We start from the raw sequence: 15,485 nt of genomic DNA on the forward strand, positions 1-15,485 counted from the left end.
AAATTTGTTTATTACTCGATTCCTATCTGCAGTTTGAACATATTCTAAAGTTGGTTAAATTTTGATTTGGAAATTGTTCTGCTAAAACCAACAAAGCGAATCTGTTATTGGTTTCATACCTTTGAGAGACTATAAACGATCACGAACCCCGCATGTATGGCCAGAATCATATTTTTCAAGAACACTCATTTTCTAAATATACTCCAGTTCCCGTTTCGATGATTTCTAATTACTATTTATTACCAATAAATCACGATAATCTGAATAACAAAACCCGAGTAAAATCTTACAAAACGTATTTAATTGTCACTAAATTAAATACTAAATTGGTTTTCATAGTATTTCAGAGTTCGGGTCTTATTTCGAAAGCGAACGCATTCTTTAATTTTCATTTTTTGAATTGTTAATATCGTTATGTAAATTATTTATGGATTATGTAATAATATACAATATTAAATTGCTTATATTTATCTTATTTGTCGTTGTACATTTCAATCAGTTTTATTATAGTTATATTGCTGGCTGCGTACTAGTCGATGCAGTCAATTATTTCAGTCGTGTACTACGTTTATTTGCTGTGCTATTTCTTATTTTCATTCGACATGGTTTTGATTGACTTAATCCGTAAGATGCCAGATAAACAATATGCTGTTTGTTTTTTACAAGCCGAAGGGATTTGACATAATCCTAGGTTTTGCGTACAGGGTCATGAATTGTCTCTTTCGATAAGCGACAGGAAAGATAAATGACGTTAAGGAAGATAAATTCTGCTCTTTCATGAGCGGTACGTAGCAATCCAGTAAACTAAAACTGGAAGTTGTTGTTTATTTCTTGTACGCATGGAGTAGGGAATATACCAAGTTTTGTAATGAAGAATTTGGTATGAATAGTGCCTCTGTATCTAATTGGGAAAAAATTTGTAAGGAAGTGTGTGCGGGATATGTTACTTCTCAACGTAGTAATAATAAGCGGGAATGGTCTGAATGTGGAAATAGACGAATCTCTTTTTTCAAGGCGAAAATACAATGTGGGGACGGTTTATCGTCAGCAGTGGATGTTTGCGAAAATTTGCAGAGAGACAAAAGAATGTTTCGTATATGCGGTCCCAGATCGATGAAAGCCACGTTACTAAGTGGTATAAAGAAATGTATTATACCTGGAACGAACATAATTTCTGAAGTTTGCGGAGTTACGATGATACATCTAATCTGCAAGGTTACAATTTTTCACATCAAACTGTATCACTCATTTACGTATTTCGAGGTCCAATTATCAGGGTGCAGCAGCGAAAAGACGAAATCGAAGGAGTTTCGTACATCGAGATGTACGCTAAACCCCTATTTGTGCGATTTAACGTGGTGGCAACGTAACGTCGACAGGGAACCGTTCGATCAAATTTTACAGGATATCGCCTCGTTTTGGCCCCCACAGTAGTGAATTTAAGACTTATTTTTTATTATTATAATAGCAATTTAGAAAATGTGTCCGCTTTCGAAATAAGACCTTATTTTGTTGTGAAACCTAGCGTAACTTGTGAAAACCGTGGGAAGCGGAGAGAGAAGTGTAAACTGTACGAATCTGATTTGACATAAACCTTACGTTTGTCTTTTTTATAACAATATATAATTTCTTTTGTTAAAGTTTAGTTTTCATGTTTAGATCTGTGATTCGGTACTACCGTGATTTCATCTCGTCAAAACTTTGTGCATGCGCCTCTATCCTTGTGACAATCCGTAGCACGTACTCAAAATTTATCATAGATACACGCTTCCGCACATATTTTTGGTTGTAATAGACGGTAGATTAAAAATGCCAAATCTTTGCTGAAAATCTAACACGAGACCAGCTGATCTAGAAGTCAGAATAATTGATGAAACGAAGCGAAATTTAGTGAGGGTGTAGATAGATATACACGTTCATATATTACTGTTTAGAATTGTTTTGTTATATGTACAAAAAGGACATAAAAATACTCATCTAAAATTTTTTTTTTTTTTACATGGTTACTCTTTGAAAAAAAAAATACATCTTATAACTGTGGAAGACTTTAGACATGTATTCCCTTATAAATACATGTTTAAAGAATGGCTTTGCAGTACAGTAGGTTGATGAATTATACGGATTAACTTCTGTTAAATTGTATTCCGTTTATAAAAATCAGAAAAATTGGGTAATTTTAATATTCTGTTTCTTATGCGTTGGATACTATTCTGTTTTAGGTTAATACGGGATATAAAAATAAAAAAAAAAAATTAATTTTAAAAAAATAATTAAAAAACAGAATACAAACAAAAAATACATATATTGTAATTAAAGAACATCCCAAAAATCGAAAGAATAAATTTTATGTCTGTTAAGATTTACACATTAAAAAAATTAATTCATAAAAAATAATAAACAAAAATCCGCAACGTTAAACACAACATTATTTTAATAAAAATGTTAAAATTCATAATAACTGAAATAGATTGCGTATATACTCTTAAAACTACGTCCTATTTTTCTTTAAGAGATCTGTATGGGAATTTCTTTAGACTTGATCTTTGTTTATGTGCAACAATCTCCTTGCACCACATCAACGAAGATCGCAATTTGTACTTAACAAATGTATCAAAAATATTTGTTTATAGTCAAGGTTGTTTATATTACTTCAGTATTTACGTTATTCATCTCAGAAGTAACTTTATAAACAGGCTTAGTGACCCTAATCACTAAGAATATCAAAAGATGCAAAAATAAATTGGTTCAGTTACAATGTATATGGCTGAAATAATAAAAATTTATTTAATTTTTAATTATAATTTTAAAATAAATTTGTTAACAGATTTAAAAAAATTAAATTTGAAAAAATTCACGTTTGTGTAACAAAATTGAGTGATACAGATAATTTGTTCTGTGTAATCGTTACGAGTTTGGGTATTTGATTTTTTATTATATTATTCTTTAAATGCTTTTGGCCTTATATCTCTGGATTGACCGAACCGCATTTCTTTAAATTTGACTGAAATATTTATATATATATATATATATGGGGCCACTGATAAGAATTTTTTTTCAAAAGTAGGTAATCGGGAAAAAACCAGTCTCGATTTTCTTCACAGGCATTTTAGAGAAAACTTTATGAAAACAATTTCTTTACCTACAACGCATATTTAAATACTGGCAATCCATAAAATCAGCCATCACCTCTTAAAATTTTAAATGTTTTTTTGTTCTTTTGCTATATATTACTTCAATATAAATATATTTGAAAAAAATTCCCCTACATAAGTTCTAACTTCTGTTAAATTTTTCCTTAATCTGACAAGGGGATATGGTCGTAATTTTTCAGTTTTGCTTAATATTCCTGAACCGGCTAAACCACTAAGCACTAAATTAAACCAAAATATTCTTTTGCACAAGATCTTAATTATATTATGTTTTAGAATCTACACACAACCGAGTATGGCAGTACCCGCCCGATTTCACATTCTATTAGTTTTTTATAATATCATAAAGTAGGTTTTATTTTGAAGCGCAAAATCAAGCATCATCAATTTGAAAACTTACTGTCACCGAACATTTTCAACAATCATCAAATCCTTTTATATAAAAAATACGTTGATGGCATTACAATTATTTTTTACCGTAATATTGATGATGAAACAAATATAATTTTTAATAAAATTAACTCACTAAAACATGACATTAATTTTACAATCAATAATAGTATTAATTATTTAGATATAACTATTGAAAAAAATGTTAATAATACTTTAAAAATCGAGATATATATAGAAAACCAACTCAGCGTAACACTGTAATACACGCTAATTCGTCTCATCCTTGGAATCAAAAAATGGCAGCTTTTAATTCTTTGATTTATAGAGCTATTAAATATCTCGCCATAACAATTTGAAACTAAACTCTAAATTAAGTATTATAAAGAACATAGTAATAGTAAATGGTAAAAATGAAAAACTGATTAATAAATTATACCTTAAAATCAAAAATATATATATATGTATGTAAAAGATAGCATAAAATTAATATATAATGATTCAGAAAAATCTTATGTAAAAATAGAATTCAACCCATTGTGTAGATACTTTGATAAAATATATAAATTTTATAATCTAAAAACAACATACACTACTAACAGTAAAATAATAAATTTTAAAAACAATAACGATCTTACTAAAATAATAAACTACAAATATATAAATATCTTAGATAGACAAGGAGTTTTTAGTTTACAATGTGAAGACTAACATTTAGAATATATTGGTATGACCAACTGTTCTTTTTTATTAGAAATAAAGAACATATTAATAGCATAAGGAAAGGAAATTTAGATAAATCCAATTATGCTAAATACATTTTACAAAATAAATATAGTTAGAACCCTGATAATTTTATCAAAATATTAGATTTCTCCAACGATTTCTATAAAACCAGCATTCTCGAAAAATTTCATATGTATTATAATAACAATAAATTAATCAACGAACAAATCAAATTTAAAGATGATATTCTACTTAAACAAGTAGTTAATAATTATCAAGTTGCCTAACTTATTAAGTTGCCCTCCTATTATTATTATTCATAAAAACTGAGACACTCTTACTGAAATGACGTAATTATTTTTATACAATGACGACCAGTTGTTACTGTTTTAATATTTTGTAATATACTTAATTTATGTTTTAAGTTACGAAAACATTTTTCTCCTAAGGAGGGTCGAATGACCGAAAGCGCTAGGAATATAATATAAATTGTTGGTAAGGTTGATTTTTATTTTTATATTATAAATAATAATAAAGTTCTATTTAAAATCCGTATGGGGGTATTTAAAATAAGACTCTATAAGATCGAAGCCAGAGAAGTTTGCAAAACTTTGCCGGCTTTTTTTAAAACCCGATTAAGAAAAGAATCTTTAAAAATAAATATATTGACATTTTCAGATTTAAATTTTCTGAAGATAACTGCAAATTAAAGATTTGTAAGTTTTTTTTTGTATTACTTGTCAAAGTTTAGAAAGCTCAGTTGAAGCGAATAGAGATGGATTATTGGAGATGTAGCTGACTTCTTGGTACCTACGACGTCCTGTCGCGTTACACTATCCCCTCCATAATCCTATTAGCAGTGCCAACACTGTAACAGATGCCCAAGGTAAAATTACTGTACATCTGTGTGTTGATGCTGTCTGAACTTTGGTAAGTAATTAAATTGTCTTTAATTTGCCGCCGGCTTCTAAAAATTACAATTTAAAAAAGAAATGAACGAATTAAAAAAATAATGTCACACTAAAATAATCATTTTTTTAAAGTTTACTTTCTTAAAAAAAAATTTTGTTTAATGTTTTGATAACAACTAGTCTTGAGTTGAGATACTGCTAGTGAACATTTTGTTTTTATGGAATGAAATAAATGTATCTTAAGATTCATAAGGCGATCCATATTGTTCACATAATTAATGATAGCATTTAATTTCAACAGTTTTATGTGTATGTGCGCGCGCGCGTGTGTACATATGCATGCTTGTGCACATACGTAATATACACTTGAAGCATCTTAATCACTTGCTAAGCTTTTCGTCATTATTTAATATTTATTTTACGTACTTGAGTAAACACATAAAACACGTTACATTTTATTCCTTTGAGCTACTTCAAGAAGTAAGAATAAATTTACAGGATACAAATATAACTGACAGATCATTATAACAAATGCTCAAAAATGAGCCCTCCATTTTCAAAAAATTTCTTCGCACGCTTCTGTATTGCATTTTTTGCTCTTTTTAGTTTCTTCAGGGCTGTCTTTAAGTTGCTCAGTTGCATCCATAACGCGGACAATTAATTCCTCACGACAACGTATTTTTGTTTTGTGTAGAATATTTTTCATCCATCCCCAGAGGTAAAAATCTAAAGGTAATCAGGCGATCTTGCTGGTCAGGAATGTAGAATTTCACGACCGATCCATTTCTCAGGGAAATGATGATTTAAGTGAGTGGAAACGGCACAAGAGAAATGGGGAGGCGCGCCATCGTGCTGGAAGTATACTTTGCGTCTCAGCGCTGGAGGAATATCTTCAAGCAGCTAAGACAATTCTTCTTGAAGAAAGTGCAAGTAGACCTCAGAATTTAAGCGGTCAGTAATATGAACGGTCCAAACAGCTGTTTGTGAAGAAGACAGCACCATACATTGATCCTAAATCGATGTTGAAAATTACCATAGATCGCTTCAGGATTTACTTTTGCTCATGTATGCTCATTGCGTAAGTTGTTGATGCCATCTCGAGTGAAATTTGCCTTGTCGGTAAAATAACCATACTTGTAGAGTTGTTGATTTGTATTCCACCAGATGCAGAACTGCAAGCGAAGCGAACCGTCTCCTGGGCGTAGATGTTGAACTGGCTGTTTATGATAAGGATAAAGCTAGTTTTGTTTAAGTGTCCACCAAACCATAGAATGCAAAACTCCGATTTGCTTAGTAAGATGTCGTTTACTACTGACGCCAGATCGTTTGTAGCTGGTACAAATACTAGGTAGTGAACTTGTTTCTCAAAGATTGCTAAACGTTGCGCTACTTGTTTTGGGATCTTGAATCCTGCGATTCGGAAAATATATTTCATATTCTACTGCAGAAGCTGCTACGTTGCCATTACACACACCCAAAATTAATAACATATCAACGTATTCCTCTGTTGTAAATAAGTACGGCATTACTTTAATTGCAAACCGATCACGTTAAATTTAAAATTCACAGAAATCTTACGCTAACGACAGCACAAAAATGTACCTTACAGAATGATTTAAAACTAATAAGTATTACGCATTGTTGATCAGCTGTTGTTATTTTACTGCCAACTTTGAAATAATAATTTTTCAAATAGTTTATTGTATGTCTGTCATTAATAAAACAAATTATCTTAGAAATTTTCATTTCTTTATTTTTATTTTAATATTATGTAATTTCCAGTTTTTCAAATTTTTTAACGGTAAATTCTATTTTTATAAATGTTTCACATCACCAAAGAAGAATTTGGTTTTTATTTACATTAAATAAATACTTTTGTGACAAATGTCAGAATGTAATGTAATCTGCTGATTCCAAAGAAAATTCGAATTTTTGTAACTTTTGTTTTATTCAACTTATTTTAAACCATTTTTTTCAGAATTAAATTCTCTACAAGTTTTGTTTAAAAGTTTTTTGTGTTTAATACCCATTTAACAATGTTACTGTACGTCAAACATAATATTTGGGGGGTTTTTGAGATATTAGGGGTAAAAACATGTTTTTTACCCCTAATATCTCAAAAACTACTGCAGATACGGTTCTGAGATCTGTTTTATTCAATTTTTCAGGTAAAAACCATAAGAAATCATTAATTCTGCCCTTTAATTAAAGGCCTAAAAATTTCAGTTCGATCTCCTTTCACCAGGGTAGCTGAAATCCGAGCAAAATTTTCCATTAGCCGTAACTTGCAAACGAATAATTTTAGGACATATATTTATCTGAACTTTTTCCATTTTTTTCACGAGTAGAATAGGTTAAGAAAGTCCCGGAATTTCGTGATACACTATGTTTACTATTAATGTAGAAGACATTAGAAAATGAAAATAGTGGACTTTACTAATGAATAAAAAAAAAATTCTTTGAATTTTTTTTTTATTTTTTAAAAATCTTATTACTGAAAATTTTGTACTTTTTCACAATTGAATAGATCTGAGGAGGAAGGAACTAAGTTAAAAATTTACAATTTTTGTTTTATAGTAGAATTTGGTTATAAAACCCAAGCTTCATCAAACTGTGGAGAAAGGAATCGTGTCTGTCTTGTAGTTAGGTTAGAGGTGCCTTGTAGTATTTTTCAAACTGAAGAGAAAGGTACAAAGTCACTGACTTGCTTCCATTCTCCCCAATACAATAATTTTGTACTTTTATGTTGGCAAGACACTCTACCACTGTGAGTAGTAGTTAAACTATCTTATCAGCTTGGCTGTGTGTGTTTGTTTATGAGTATTTCAGAGGTTATAGTGAATATTTTTCCCCAATATTTATCGTAGTATTTTTATTCAGTTTATTCATTTTGCTAAATTTTTTTACTACTCTGTAGAAGTGCACTATTTTCATTTCTTACTTTACAAATTACAAAAATGGGAAGAGTTAAAAAAAATTCACAACAGAAAACTTCAATACATGTGAGTGTAAAGGAAGCAATTTTTCATGGTTTACGGTACAAGAGTTGTTACACTGGTAAAAAAGTTAGTGCTAAAGTTACTGGAAAAGAGTGTAATTGTCATAATAAATGTTTCTTAAAACATGTTGATTCACAAAATTTTATTTTAACTGAATTTTTAAATCTAAGGAGCAAAGATTCACTAGATCTAGATTTACAGAAATTGATAGAAGCTATGGAAGTTAAACAAAGTCAACCCAGAAAGGAGAAGATGTTAAGAAAAAAGATGGTAAGAATCCGTCTGAAAATAAAATTTCTGAAGAAATTATGAAAACTATTGATGATTACATCTGTATTTTCCTACAAAAATGTCACATTACACTGGCAAAGAAATAACATATCTAGATGCATGAATTATTTGTGAAATAATTTTCTAACCTCAACATCAAATATGACTTATAGGAAATACTTCACTGAAAAATTAATTTTCAATTTGGCTGACTACAGGTTAATGTGTGTAGCAAATGAAAGGAATTAAAGTCTAAAATAAAAAGTTGAACTCTATGTGAAAGTGCTAAAAGAATAACTGAAGCTGAACTTATGACTTCACAAGAAACTATCAAATAAGTTTTACAACTCGATAACAGAAGCAAAATAGAAATTTGCTACAAATGATGCTGTTGGAATATTGTGTTTTGACTATATGCTGAATTTGCCTGTTCCTGCATTATCTATCCAAGAAATGTTCTATATGCGCCAGTTGGGGGTAAATATATTTTGTATTCATTTTGATAAGACTGACCGTTGTGTGATATACCTTTATCGTGAAGGTCAAGCAAATAAGAGTGCTAATGAGATAGGTGCCTCTTTCTTAAATGATTATGTTAATAATTTTTTGTCAACAGACATTACTGAGTTCTGCCTGTTTGCTGACTCTTACCCTGATCAGAACAGGAATCATATGTTACTTAGATTTTGTGCTGGTCTGGCAGTATCAGAGAGATTTCACAAAATAAATTACAAATTTCCTGAGCGTGGTCATTCATATCTTCCCTGTGCCAGGAATTTTGGTGTCTTTAAAAAGAAAATTCAAAGATCTGATCAAATTTATTTTCAGAATGATTATGTTAAGATTATATGCAATGCAAAGAAAAATATTGAAGTTAAAGTTGTTCAAACTTCAATTATTCTAGATTTTGACAGTTGGTGGCCACATTATTTTAAAAAACCATCCATTCTTTAGAAACCAGCTCAATTGATACACCACAGCAACAGAAGCAAAGTTTGATGTCCATTCGTTTCAAACATTTTCAATTCTCTTCTGAAAACAAAGGAGTCATTGTTGGGCACACTTATATTGAAAGTTTTATGAAATATACATTCATTGTTGAAAGCCTACACCTGCAAACTTCTCTATGCCAGCAAGCCCTGCTTATCTGTACAGTCTTGTTCCAATTAATGTGAAGAAGCTTCAAGATATTAGAAAGTGCATTAGTGTACGTGCAACATAAAAAATAGGCTGTTAAATTTTTTGAAGAAATATCGAACTGGAAATCTAAATAATAGAATGTTAGTAAAACATTTTTCTTAATCTTAACTATTATTGCATTCTTGTATACTAGTGTAACTTTTTAGTAATATTGATTTAATTTAAATGAGAAATAATGTTTATTTGCAAGCATAATATCAAACTTTTTTTTTATCACCAAAATGAAGAGAAAGGAACTAGGTCAAAATTAAAAAAAAAAAATTATTTAAATTCAAATCAAAAGTAAAAACGATGCTGCCTTAAATAATATTAATAGAACATATAAAGAACACTACCAATTTTTGTCATATTTTTATCTTATAATTTTATAGCAGTAGAACATTTTTTCCTCCTCCTGAAAAATAGCAAAAACTAAGTCCCTTTCCCCTCAGACTGATTCAATTGTATTCTAAATATTGGAATATTAAGTCATTAATATTTAAAAATCCTGTGGGATATTTAAAATAAATATCTGACAAGAGCAAAGCTGGTTAAGTTGTATAATCCTGTACTGGTTTTTTTTATTAAACAAGTTGTCCAGTGGGTTAGTAATTACCAATGAAAACCACCATAAATACAACAATTAATATTAAGCTTAACAATTATGCATTATAAAACTTCTTTTATTAATTAAACAACCTCTCTACTTTTCTTTATTGATTATTATTATTAGTATCAGTATTAATAACTGATTGTCTAAAAGAGTAATAAACTAACTTGCTAAATGAAAAATATATTTTAGTCCATAGACTACCTTTATTCTGGATTCCAATGATAAATTACATTAAAAGAAAAATTGCTAACATAGCATAACATAGTATTCATTATTAACATAATGAACTATAATAATAATAATATAGCATATTATCAATATAGTAATAATAACTTACGAAAAGAAATAAAACAAAGGAAAAGATTGTGTTTGATCACTTGTTTTATATTTGAAGAATATATGATACAGAGTGATAAAAGCAATTTTTTCCCCTTTTACACCCTTTCCTGTTTTCTTTTTTCAAATTAAGTACCATTACTTAATAAATACATTCCCCTCAATTCACATAACTGAAAAAAAAACAGTTCTACATCTGGTATTTTTATTAATTATATAACATATTTTTCAACATACATCAATTTGAAAAAGATTAAAGTTCAGGACGTTCACGCTCACAATTACCAACTTATGTTCACAAGAATGCTTTAACAGGTATATTACAAGGGTATATTATATCTAGTTTTGGGTTGTATGCCTATATAATACAATTATCAGTATTATCAATCAATAAATAAACTGATAATATGATATTAATAATAGATAAAATACTATGAATGCTGCTATGAATGTGGGTAAATTATTTTTAAAATGCAATTTTTTATAAATATTTTTTGTAGTTAGTGTTTTGAGGTAGTTTGTGTCAGATTATGATAACAAACCTTTGCAATGTAGGGTGAGAATAATTTGATTTTTGTTAAATCACATCAAATTGGTTTTAGAATATAACTACATAATATGTGAGAGTTTGTGTTGGTGTCTAAATGTGTTTAATGCCCAGTTATAAAATATTTAATTAAGCATAAACATTTAATTAATAAAAGGTAAACTCTCAATACTTAAAGCACGCAAGTCTGTATATGAGTATATACAGACTTTATGATCATATAGCATTCATATTTGATTATATACATTTCATATTTTGTGTTGTATGTATTCATTCTTGTGTTCATATTCTCCAGTTCACCAAAGAATATGAACACAACAGATCAACTTCTTTGATCTCACCAAAGTTTAGAGTAGACTACAAATATCATTTTAAAATAAATAGAAATTAATATGTATTAGACATCTAATGATACTATTTAGCCAAACATGCAACTTTATAACTCTAGATGCATAGCTCAGTACACATACCATTGTCAACTGAAAACTACAATGAAGAATTCAATGCTATAAAAATCTTAGTACAAGTTAATGTTTACTCGCTCACAGAAACAAATTAACATAAAAATTAAAAACATACGTAAAGGCAGAAAATATATGATGCTAACATACACTTTTTAATATTGTTGTAAAAGCAATATTAAAAAGTCAATATCAATATAATGTTACTGTGTTGTTTTCTAAACTGCAAACAAAATATACAAGTATATATTATGATTTAACAATAAATCATATATTATAAACTAACATTTAAAATAAACAGCCCAGGAGCATATAAATCAAACTTCAATTAATACACAAAACACTACAATGGGTAATCTATGTACACATTTGCCCAAGATACAAAGAACATATACAAACACTACATACATTAATAAAATTTAATAGAAATAGGGCTAGCATGTAATTAGTTATTAACCACAAAGTATAATATTTATTCATGTATATAAAAACCATGATGTTAGTATATTTCAGTATTATTAGGTGTATTATTCAAATTCATATTTCAATTTGTTAACAATTTCTAGATGGTGCCATTGTTTCATAAAAATGAAACAAGTTGTACAAATTGTACTCCAGTTGGTGTAACCAACTAGAGTACAATTGGTGAAGAAGAAACATAATACTTGTGAAAAATCTTCTGGTAATACCATTCCATATGTTTAAAAAGTGATTCTTTTTTTTAAGTTTTTCATATTTTATCATGTCGATCCAGCAACATGTTTTATAAAAAACAATTTTCTTATCTACTGCAATAATTCTCTCATTGTGAATAGTATTTCTGTATATCTGTTGCTAGAAACTGAAAGCCATGGCGATTTATTTTAAACCAAAATTATTTGTTATTTTTGGGGTGTAGTATTAACTAGTGTTTAAAAACACTTAAAAACAATTTAACAATTTGTTTAAAAACAATTTAATTATGAATTAATAATAAAAATGATTTAGTTAATGTCATCCTAGAAGGTTAGATCTTTTATCAATTTTCTTTTAAATTTAAATCTAACTAATGATTTTTTAGGTTAATATTTTTTATGAACTTAGAAAATTATACAACATTTTATATTATCATATTATTAATTTATATTACTCAAGCAGGGATAATATGGATTTTAAAATATTTTATTTTTTAAAACTATATACCTAGTCTTTTATTTTAAAAAATATTTTTTAAAGTTATATGAAACAGGTTTATAAATGGGTATATCTCAATTTGTTCATCTCACCTAAGGAAAGGATTAGCTTTGACTTCATGCCATTGTTATTAATTCTGACATCTACAGTTGCCATTCTCCATAAATAGTGTATGTGATAAGTTCATTTATAGTTGAACTCAGACTATTGTCTTTCTTTAGTAGTAACAGATATGACAACTCTGTTCTCGTCCAAAGTATTCCCTGCTGCTTATTATTATGAAAAACAAGGTAGAGAAAAAATACATTGTGATTTATGGTTGAAATAACTTATGCTTCTAACTGTACACACACACATGCGTGCACACTATATATATATATATATACATGCTTGATATTAACATCACACTAAAAAGATACACATAATGAAAAAGGCTAATGAAAATATAATTAAAGAACAAGACGACAGGCTTAATAAATAATAAATTTGTTTCAAATTATTTAAAAATATATAATTTGCATTTTAAAATACAATTAAATATGGTCTGAAACAATACATTTATTATCCTACCAACTAATTATATTAGCATTAGAATGATTAGTTTTATTTCACTCTTTGACCTCAAACATACATTTCTGTGATAGCAAACATTTTCTTTTTTATAATTTTATGATTTTAATTAGTTTAAACTTAGGTTGTCTATTGAGAGATTCTGGATTCTTAGAATGTTCCTTGTTTTTAGATTTGCACTTTCGTCTCATTTAAGATCATTCAATAAAGTTATGTGTATACTTGAAGTTGTAAAAAGAACAAGATGGAAAAGAATGGAGAGTAGCAAGCATTTTTAAAAAAAATTGTTTTCCTTTCAAATTTTTAAAAAATATCTCAGTTATAAATGAATTAATATATTAATTGCAGGTAAATTTATAAAAGTGAGTCCAGAGTAGGATTTATTATTTGTGTTTCTTGAGTTTGTATTTTTTTGTTGATATTATTAAAATTTATGTTTTTGTAAATAAAAATACGATGTACAGCAGACATATTGTATTATGTGGTGGTCTACTCATGTTGTGATAGGCATGAGGAATTAGGTAACCTGCAGTGCTCTATGTCAAAGATTGTGAGAGACAACATTTTGGTTGAACTACTTTACTTATTTTCCTTTAGCAAACCAATCTATTGTTATTAACCTATTGTACAGTGTTTATTGTTAGTCTTTGTAGGTGTAATTTTTTGATAGGTTTCTTAAAAGGACAGTTAAAAAAAAATGAAAGACTTTTGTTGAAATTGAGTAATTAGATTTGTTTTTTTTCATATAAAGTACAACTAAAAAAAAACTTAAAAAAATTGTGTCATTAGATTTTAGTAACTATATTTTAAATGTCCTAGATATGAGTATATTAGTTATACTGAGAGGGTAGTAAGTTCAAAGGTGGAGTGAAAACAACCCAGCTTGGTGTAGACTAAGTGTGCTAATGAGTGCAGGCTCAGTTGAATAGGTATTTGTTCCTACAAGCAGCATTAAAATACAACAGACCTAACAATATATTGTGTGCATACAATGTACCTTAATATAAAATATTGCCTGTATGTAATGAGATTTCTGCAATTAGAGTGTTAAGGTTCAGTATTTTAAAATGTTTTTTCTTTTTTTGGTTTAGGTTAAAAGAAATATGTTCACCATTGTTTACTTAAAAAAAAAAATTGTCAAGCATTATTGCAATAAAGACCTTATGTTAACACATGAAGCTGCTGAACTGTAACTACTCTTATCTTCATACTGGTGCTTAAATTAGGCCTACTGAACTAGTTTATTAAATTTAACTTGTAACATTTATCATTGTTGTTGATATTATATATTTCAGAACTCTGTTAATGAACCATCACTCATCATTTTATCTTTCACTAATCTTAAGCAATGAAAATGAATTTATTTATGTAGTAGAAGGATGTCTTACTCTTTCAGCTTTCTTTTTTTTTTTGTGTAGGTATTGCTATTTTTTCTTTCATTGAAAAATAATACTATAATGTCTCTTGAATGGTATTCAATCGAAAAATTGCAATAATTCATGTTCCGTATCTTGTATATGTTACAAAATAAAACATTTTTTAAAACTGGTTTGTGTGAGATTATATTTAGCTTTATTTACCAAAATGAGAAAATCGAGTGATGATCTATCCAAATTAGTCAAAAAGTTTAAAAGATTATATAGATGAGACAAACTGAATGCATTCATCTCTGTTTGTTTAAAGTAAGTAAAAACAATCATGAGTGGCATTCTATTAACAATTTACTAAAATATAAAATATACAAATATGTAGAAGATTCTACTAATATATTGGCCGACCTTTTTACGCTTATTGTAATAGGTACATATTTCCAATCTATTTAATTGGGAAACTGAGTCAACTTATAATTTATTATTATAAGTGAAAAATATTTAAACGTACACATTTTAATATGCATTTCTGGTAGATATTAAACCTAGGAGTATCTATTTAAATATTTTTTTTTTAACTGCAGATTTTGGTATGTTTTTCAATGAATGCATGATTTACTTTTTTCGGTTAATATTTCTTGTATTGGAAAAATAAATAACAGATAACATTACAGTAATAACATTTAAGAAGGAAGAATTTTAGGCAACTTTTTTCAATGAATAACTTCTCTAATTAAAAAAAAAAAAAAAAAAAAAAAAATCTTTGAACTACAAAATATACTTGAAATAAT

The sequence above is a fragment of the Lycorma delicatula genome, chromosome 4 (assembly GCF_047948215.1).
Source record: "Lycorma delicatula isolate Av1 chromosome 4, ASM4794821v1, whole genome shotgun sequence".
Lineage (NCBI taxonomy): Eukaryota > Metazoa > Arthropoda > Insecta > Hemiptera > Fulgoridae > Lycorma > Lycorma delicatula.